This window comes from Paroedura picta, chromosome 7, assembly GCF_049243985.1.
Source record: "Paroedura picta isolate Pp20150507F chromosome 7, Ppicta_v3.0, whole genome shotgun sequence".
Lineage (NCBI taxonomy): Eukaryota > Metazoa > Chordata > Lepidosauria > Squamata > Gekkonidae > Paroedura > Paroedura picta.
The window spans coordinates 89,353,194-89,359,218 of NC_135375.1; positions in this window are offsets into that span (position 1 = coordinate 89,353,194).

Genomic DNA, 6,025 nt, shown 5'->3' on the forward strand with positions numbered 1-6,025 from the left:
GATTTATATGGCTATCCCATTGCCCCTTTGACACAACTGATCATGGTATTGTACTTCTGATTCACCTAGAGTGGTCGGGAGTCCTTCTGGGGTTCTGCTTCAACTGGAGGGTAAATTTCAGAAGGTGGCAATGGAGGACCTTATGGTGTGGATTGCCATGGGGAGTCTGTTTTGTTTCCCAGGATCTTTAATGTGTAGAGATTGGGACAGGTTTATATGTATGATACCCAACTTGTATTCTTCCTCATATAATTCAGGTGAACAGAACATATTCCAAATAGGTGCATCATGTCAGCAATGAGATCGATGGTTAAGGCATGTATCTCCATACATAGTGTACCATGAAAGTGGTGGATGGAGTTGCACTCCCCATTACAGAACAGGTTCTGGGTGTTGTGAGCTAAATTAAAGCCCAGCAGCACCTTTTGAGACCAACAAGATTTTCAGAATCTAAATTTTCAAGACTCAAAGCACCCATCATCAGATAACAAAGGGAGCTTTGACTCTCAAAAGCCTATACCCCGCAAATCTGGGCTTGGGTCTAGTTGTTTGATCAGTGTTGGTACAACTGAAGACAATTGGCCTTGTGTGTGTAGTAAGCCTTAGTAGGTGTCCTCACACCATGCTAACCCAAGACACCTGTCCTGGGTGGTACTCCAACATCTCCACTAGCATCTATGATATTTTGGAGCACAATTTCAACATCTCCAATGGCATCTATGCTATTTTGGAGCACAATTTCAACATCTCCACTAGCATCTATGCTATTTTGGGGCACGATTCAAAGTGGTGGTGCTGACTTTTAGAACCTGAAACCTCCAGAGGTGATGGTGCTTTTAGAACCACCTTCTCCCACGAGGCTGCATGTCCATCGAGCTTGACCCTGGAGGCCTTTCTTCCTTGCTTTTCATAGCTGAGCAAATGCCTGCTGCTCTTTGGATGTTATCATCTGTTTATGCACGTTCCTCCCGAGAGTTCACCTGGAACCAGCACTTTTACAGACCAACATTGTTGTGTTGGTTTATTTATCTTGGTGTTCATACTATGTGTTAAGAGTAGGAGTGCTGGACTCATGCTTCCCGGATCATAGTCCCAACACCATGCTGGCTTGAAATACAGAATGGAATATAATCCCCATAGGATGCTGTGAGCATAAATTGGGAAGCATAGTTGGTTGTGGACGTCATCTCTCCACCCTGCAGTTTTCAGTTGGTTGTGCATTCTGGTCAATTATTACATGTGGCCACATCTAAACTGGTACATCTTCACATCAGGGAACTCTACATCTTCAGGTTAAGATAATGCCCATCAAGCACACAATGCCCATCATTTGGGACATTCTCCTACCAGAATTTGGAACCTTTCTATTCAGAAGGGATGGTGTTCTTGGCAGTAACCTCCTTCCTGTTGATACTGCTTTGCAGGGACATTTATTTATAAGCCCTGGCACAGAGGGTTGCAATGAAAAGGTTTTGCAGTGTAGTGGCTGGAGTATCTGACTTTTGCCAGGAAGACCTGGGCCCAAAGCTCGGTCAGCCAGGACATTCTCAGCATGCCCTTCCTATTCCTGTCCAGTCCAGCCTACCTTACAGGATTCTTGTGAAGAGAGACAAGAGGAAGAACGGTGACTAGTGCTTTGAACTGCTTTGTGGGAGAAATGAGATAAGACCGTATCTTCATTGAACACTCACATTAACCTAATAATAACCGTATTATTAAAACAAACACCACTTCCATAGCGTTCCACAAAGATAGCAGTACCTCCGTAACCAGGCACTTAGCACAGTGAATAGAGCCATCAGTTAAAGCTTCGCTTGCAGGAGAAATGTATACTTCAGTGCGAGGTCTTCTTGGTTTAGGCACTGAAGCTTTTGTGCTTCAAATAACTTCAGCTCTATTGAAGTGGACATCCCTGATCGGACACATATTTAGTTGTTCTCCAGGGGTTTGGAAGACGGTCTTTGAAGGCCATTCACCTACAAGCCCTCCAGTTCCATTCCATAGAACAGTGGCATGGCCCTCTTCAAAAGCCAGGGCTTCTCGTTAACCATAACCATCAGTGCCAAATCATATGCCACAGCCTTCCCATGTTCCTCTCTTCCTTGAGAACAAACAACCAAGAGGGCGTTATTACCACTAAGAGGCATCTGTTGATAAGCAGTGGGACAGGAAACCAATGAACCTCATTTAAACACCAACTTGAATAACAATCTGGATGGTCTTCCAGAAAATGGATCACATGGCAGTTTCACAATCGCAGAGCATCCATGTGCAAGCACCCATGAGAAGGCCCCATTCTGTGTAATTGCCCACCCAGGTGATGAGGCACATTGCTGACGCCTATCTCAGGGCAGGCTGCCACCACTGATGCTTCCTGAGTGACTAGTTGAAGGCTGACACTGCAGATAGGGGCACACTATGTCAGCCTGCAAATGGTGTGCCTAAAAAACCCGTCTCTTCTACACTATTCAAGATAGAATAGCCCTGTCTTCCAGTACACCAGGCCATCCCATTGCTAAAAGAAAGAGGAACAGTTTTTTAAACAAAAGAAGGAGAAAAGACCAGGCTGCAAAATGCATCCAGGGTCCTGCCCCCACCCCAAGAAATGGTTCCCTGTGGAACCACCATGACATTCCCAGGACCCACCCCTTACTTCACCTGGTGACTGTGTGATTTGGACTTGTCTGGCTCAATTGGCCCTTTGGGTGGCCAAAGCCTCCAGACTTCCCCCCCCCCCCCCTCTTAGCTGCTCTGGCAAGAGGGAAGTCTCTTGCAGTGGTGGAAGATGCTGTTACATTGCAGCCAACTTATGGTAACCCCATATGGTTTCCATGGCATGAGACGCTCTGAAGTGGTTTGCCATGGCCTGCCTGTGCAGCAACCCTGGACTTCCTTGGTGGTCTGTCATCAAGGCTCTGGCCAAGGCTGACCCTGCTTAGTTCCTGAGATCTGATGAGATCAGGCAAGCCTGGGCCACGCAGGTCAGAGCCCACAGGAGCCACTGGGACCCTTTGAAGAAGACTGCAACTTGACCCTTTAGAAAGGAGGTCAGGGTTCATCTACCATTAACAGTCACATTGGAGAGGGATTTCTGGCCAGCTCAGCTTGCCATGCCTTGATGAGAAATACAGGAGCATCTGAACTGTCTTCTGCCCAACTATGAATGGTGCATACAATATTTAGTTTCACAAAAGTTCAGCAGCAGGTGACGGAGGCCTAAAATTCTCAGTAAGAACACTGACAACTTGATAGCAAATCACTTTATTATAAAAATGGTAAAACCTTAAACCAAATGCACTAGTATTATTATTTTTTTTGTATCTGACCTGGAGGTGTGTGTATGTGTGTGTAGATGATTCAGCACCACAGTCCATCCCTTGCATGGTAGTTATCGAGGCCCTTTTTAAAGATCTTTAAGAGATTAGCCCTCACATCACCCTGTCTTCAAACTTCTGCAATTGCAGTAGAGTGTGTGTGGTTTCAAAACCCTGTCTATGGGGATGATCTACATCCGGTAAACCACAAAAAGGAGGGGGAAGGCCGAAAGGAAACGCCTCTTCCTCTGCACTATGGTTGAGTCTTGCAGTCAGCCCTTGCCCGTTCATAGAAGTCTAAAGAGACATAGGTCTGACATGAGCTCTCTGGCAGTATCCTTAGGGAGAAGTTGGGGGAGGGGGGTGCCTTTCTTTGCCTGGAACTATAGCACTGCTGCTGCCAGGGCAGAGGTGGATGGACCAAGTATCCACTCTTACATATATTCTGAGGGATAGAAAACTAGAGTACTTCTGCTGGGTGTGAAAATATATTTGACTAGCTCCCCCCTCCCCCCACCAGCCCACAGTCCCAGGCACTCCCCCCTCCCTCCCAGCGCCTGCTTTCCAGCCTGGAACTCCTTCCAAATGGAAGAAGTCGGAGGAGGATGTGACCAGGGGTTGGCTGTTCCATTCAGGAATGGGGCAGCCAGGACAGCTGACCTGATTGGTGGTTAGGCGGTGAGTCCCAGCTCCTCCCAGCAACCCTTACCGGCTTTATTAATGGTTACAGATTACAGATGAGTTTCATTAGGTGTGTGGCAGGGCACTGGGAATTCAACACTCCCCTTCTCCCAAGTTGAAAAAATTGGGTTTTTTTAGACTGCATTCTTCCCCCTCTACTTGCACATTAGGATTGAATGAATGGGTTTCCATAACCTCCAATGGCAAATAACTGACAAGGAAATAGCCTGGCTTGCTTGCAGGTTTAACCGTAAGCAGCACCTGAGCCAACATTCTTAAGTAGGACAGCAGCCCCATGCGGTTGGGGAGTGTATTTTCCAGCTGGGAATGGCCAGATAATGTAGCGCAAGATGATTTTGGGTTTATAGCGCAAGACGATTTCGGGTTTTTATTCGGGTTTATTTCGGATTTCGCCTTTGATTGTGTTCAGCACGAACAGTTCGGTTTATTTCCGTTTGTCGTCTGGATTTAGAAAGGCAAGCGAGAACGCTGCAAATTAAAAACACACCTGTGTTCTTGGGTGAAAACCCTGACAAGGTAACAGAGGCCAGAGTCTTCTAGTCTCCGCTCTGCTCTGAACCTTGCTGGGTGATGCTACACCAGCCACTGGCTCTTTTTCAACCTAACCTGCCTCACAGCAATAGTGCAAGTGGGAAATGAAGCACAAAAGAAGGCTTGGGAGGAGGGCAATGAGATCAGCGTGACAGGCAGGAAACCCAGATATGCCACACGATTTCTGAACAGAGCAAGATTTCACCACTTGTCTGTCACAAACAACAAATCTTACAGGCAAATTATATCAATGTAGATTTTTAAAAAGAAAATTAACTGTCCATTTTATTTGGATTAGCTGACACAGGCTTCAGGTGCAGCCTCCCTTTCTGCTACTGCTAGTTTTTTCACTCTCAGAAGGGGCTTTTTCTTTTCTTTTTCTTTTTTGCCAAGTCTTCCCTCTCACTGGAGCCCTCGCCCTTATGACCCCCACAATGTCCTTGGGGGCTCACTAACATACAGTGCACAAATCTGAGCATTACAGAATATGGCAGGAGAGGGAAGGGACAAAAGTCCCTGTTTACGCTACTCTGCTCTGCAGACATGCAGCACAGGCTTTGAGCTGCAAGCTCTGGAGCTGCCTGAGCATGTGCTGTCAAGACACAGCCCCCAGAGCCAACTTCACTGAGCCTAAGGGCTCCCTTCTACTTTGTTTGCAGTCTGCGAAGCTGGGGGGGGGGGCACTTGCAAGAAGTGATTGAAGGGGCACGAACCATCAGAAACTGTTTGCAGTTTTGTGAAATCTTTGTGCTTCCAATGGCAGAGTGCCACTAAGTCGCTGCTGACTAATGGTGACCCCATAGGGCAGTGATGGCCAAACTGTGGGTCTCATGCAGTGCATACTGGCAGAGGCTCATGGTAATTGTAGTCCATGGACATCTGGAGAGACCTGCTGTAGGGTTTTGGATTTCTTTGGTGGTTTCCCATCCAAGTATCAGACAGGAGCTGATGAGATTGGGCTGGCCTGGACCCTCCAGGTCCAGGCATGCTCTCAATACACTCCCTTTTACTGGGCCAAGGAAGACACAACTCCCTTCTTGTTGGCTACTGCTAAGAGAAGTCCATCAGATACCAACCAGAAATATACCACTGGAACACAACGTTCTGTCCATCTCTAGCCAGATGTGTTCCCCACAGTCATGATGGCAACAGAATTAAAGACTGGATTCTGCCCTGCGATAGCAGAGGAGAAATGTCCTTCCATCTGCACAACACGCTGCATGGCAGTAAGTGAGAACAAGTGTTGATTCTTCATTTTGGGCCAGTGTACAGAAATTAAAAATGCAATCAGCCCATCCAGCCCAGCTGAGGAGCATGGTATGAATGACTGAAGGAGGTCACTATCGGAGGAGGGGCTGCTGAAATACACCTTGCACTGGGTCGTGTAAGTGGAAGCCGCAAGGTGCGACACTGCCAAGGGGACACAGTGCAAGGGCCATCAGTGGTGTTTCCACTTGCACAAGATCTCTTGCATCAAT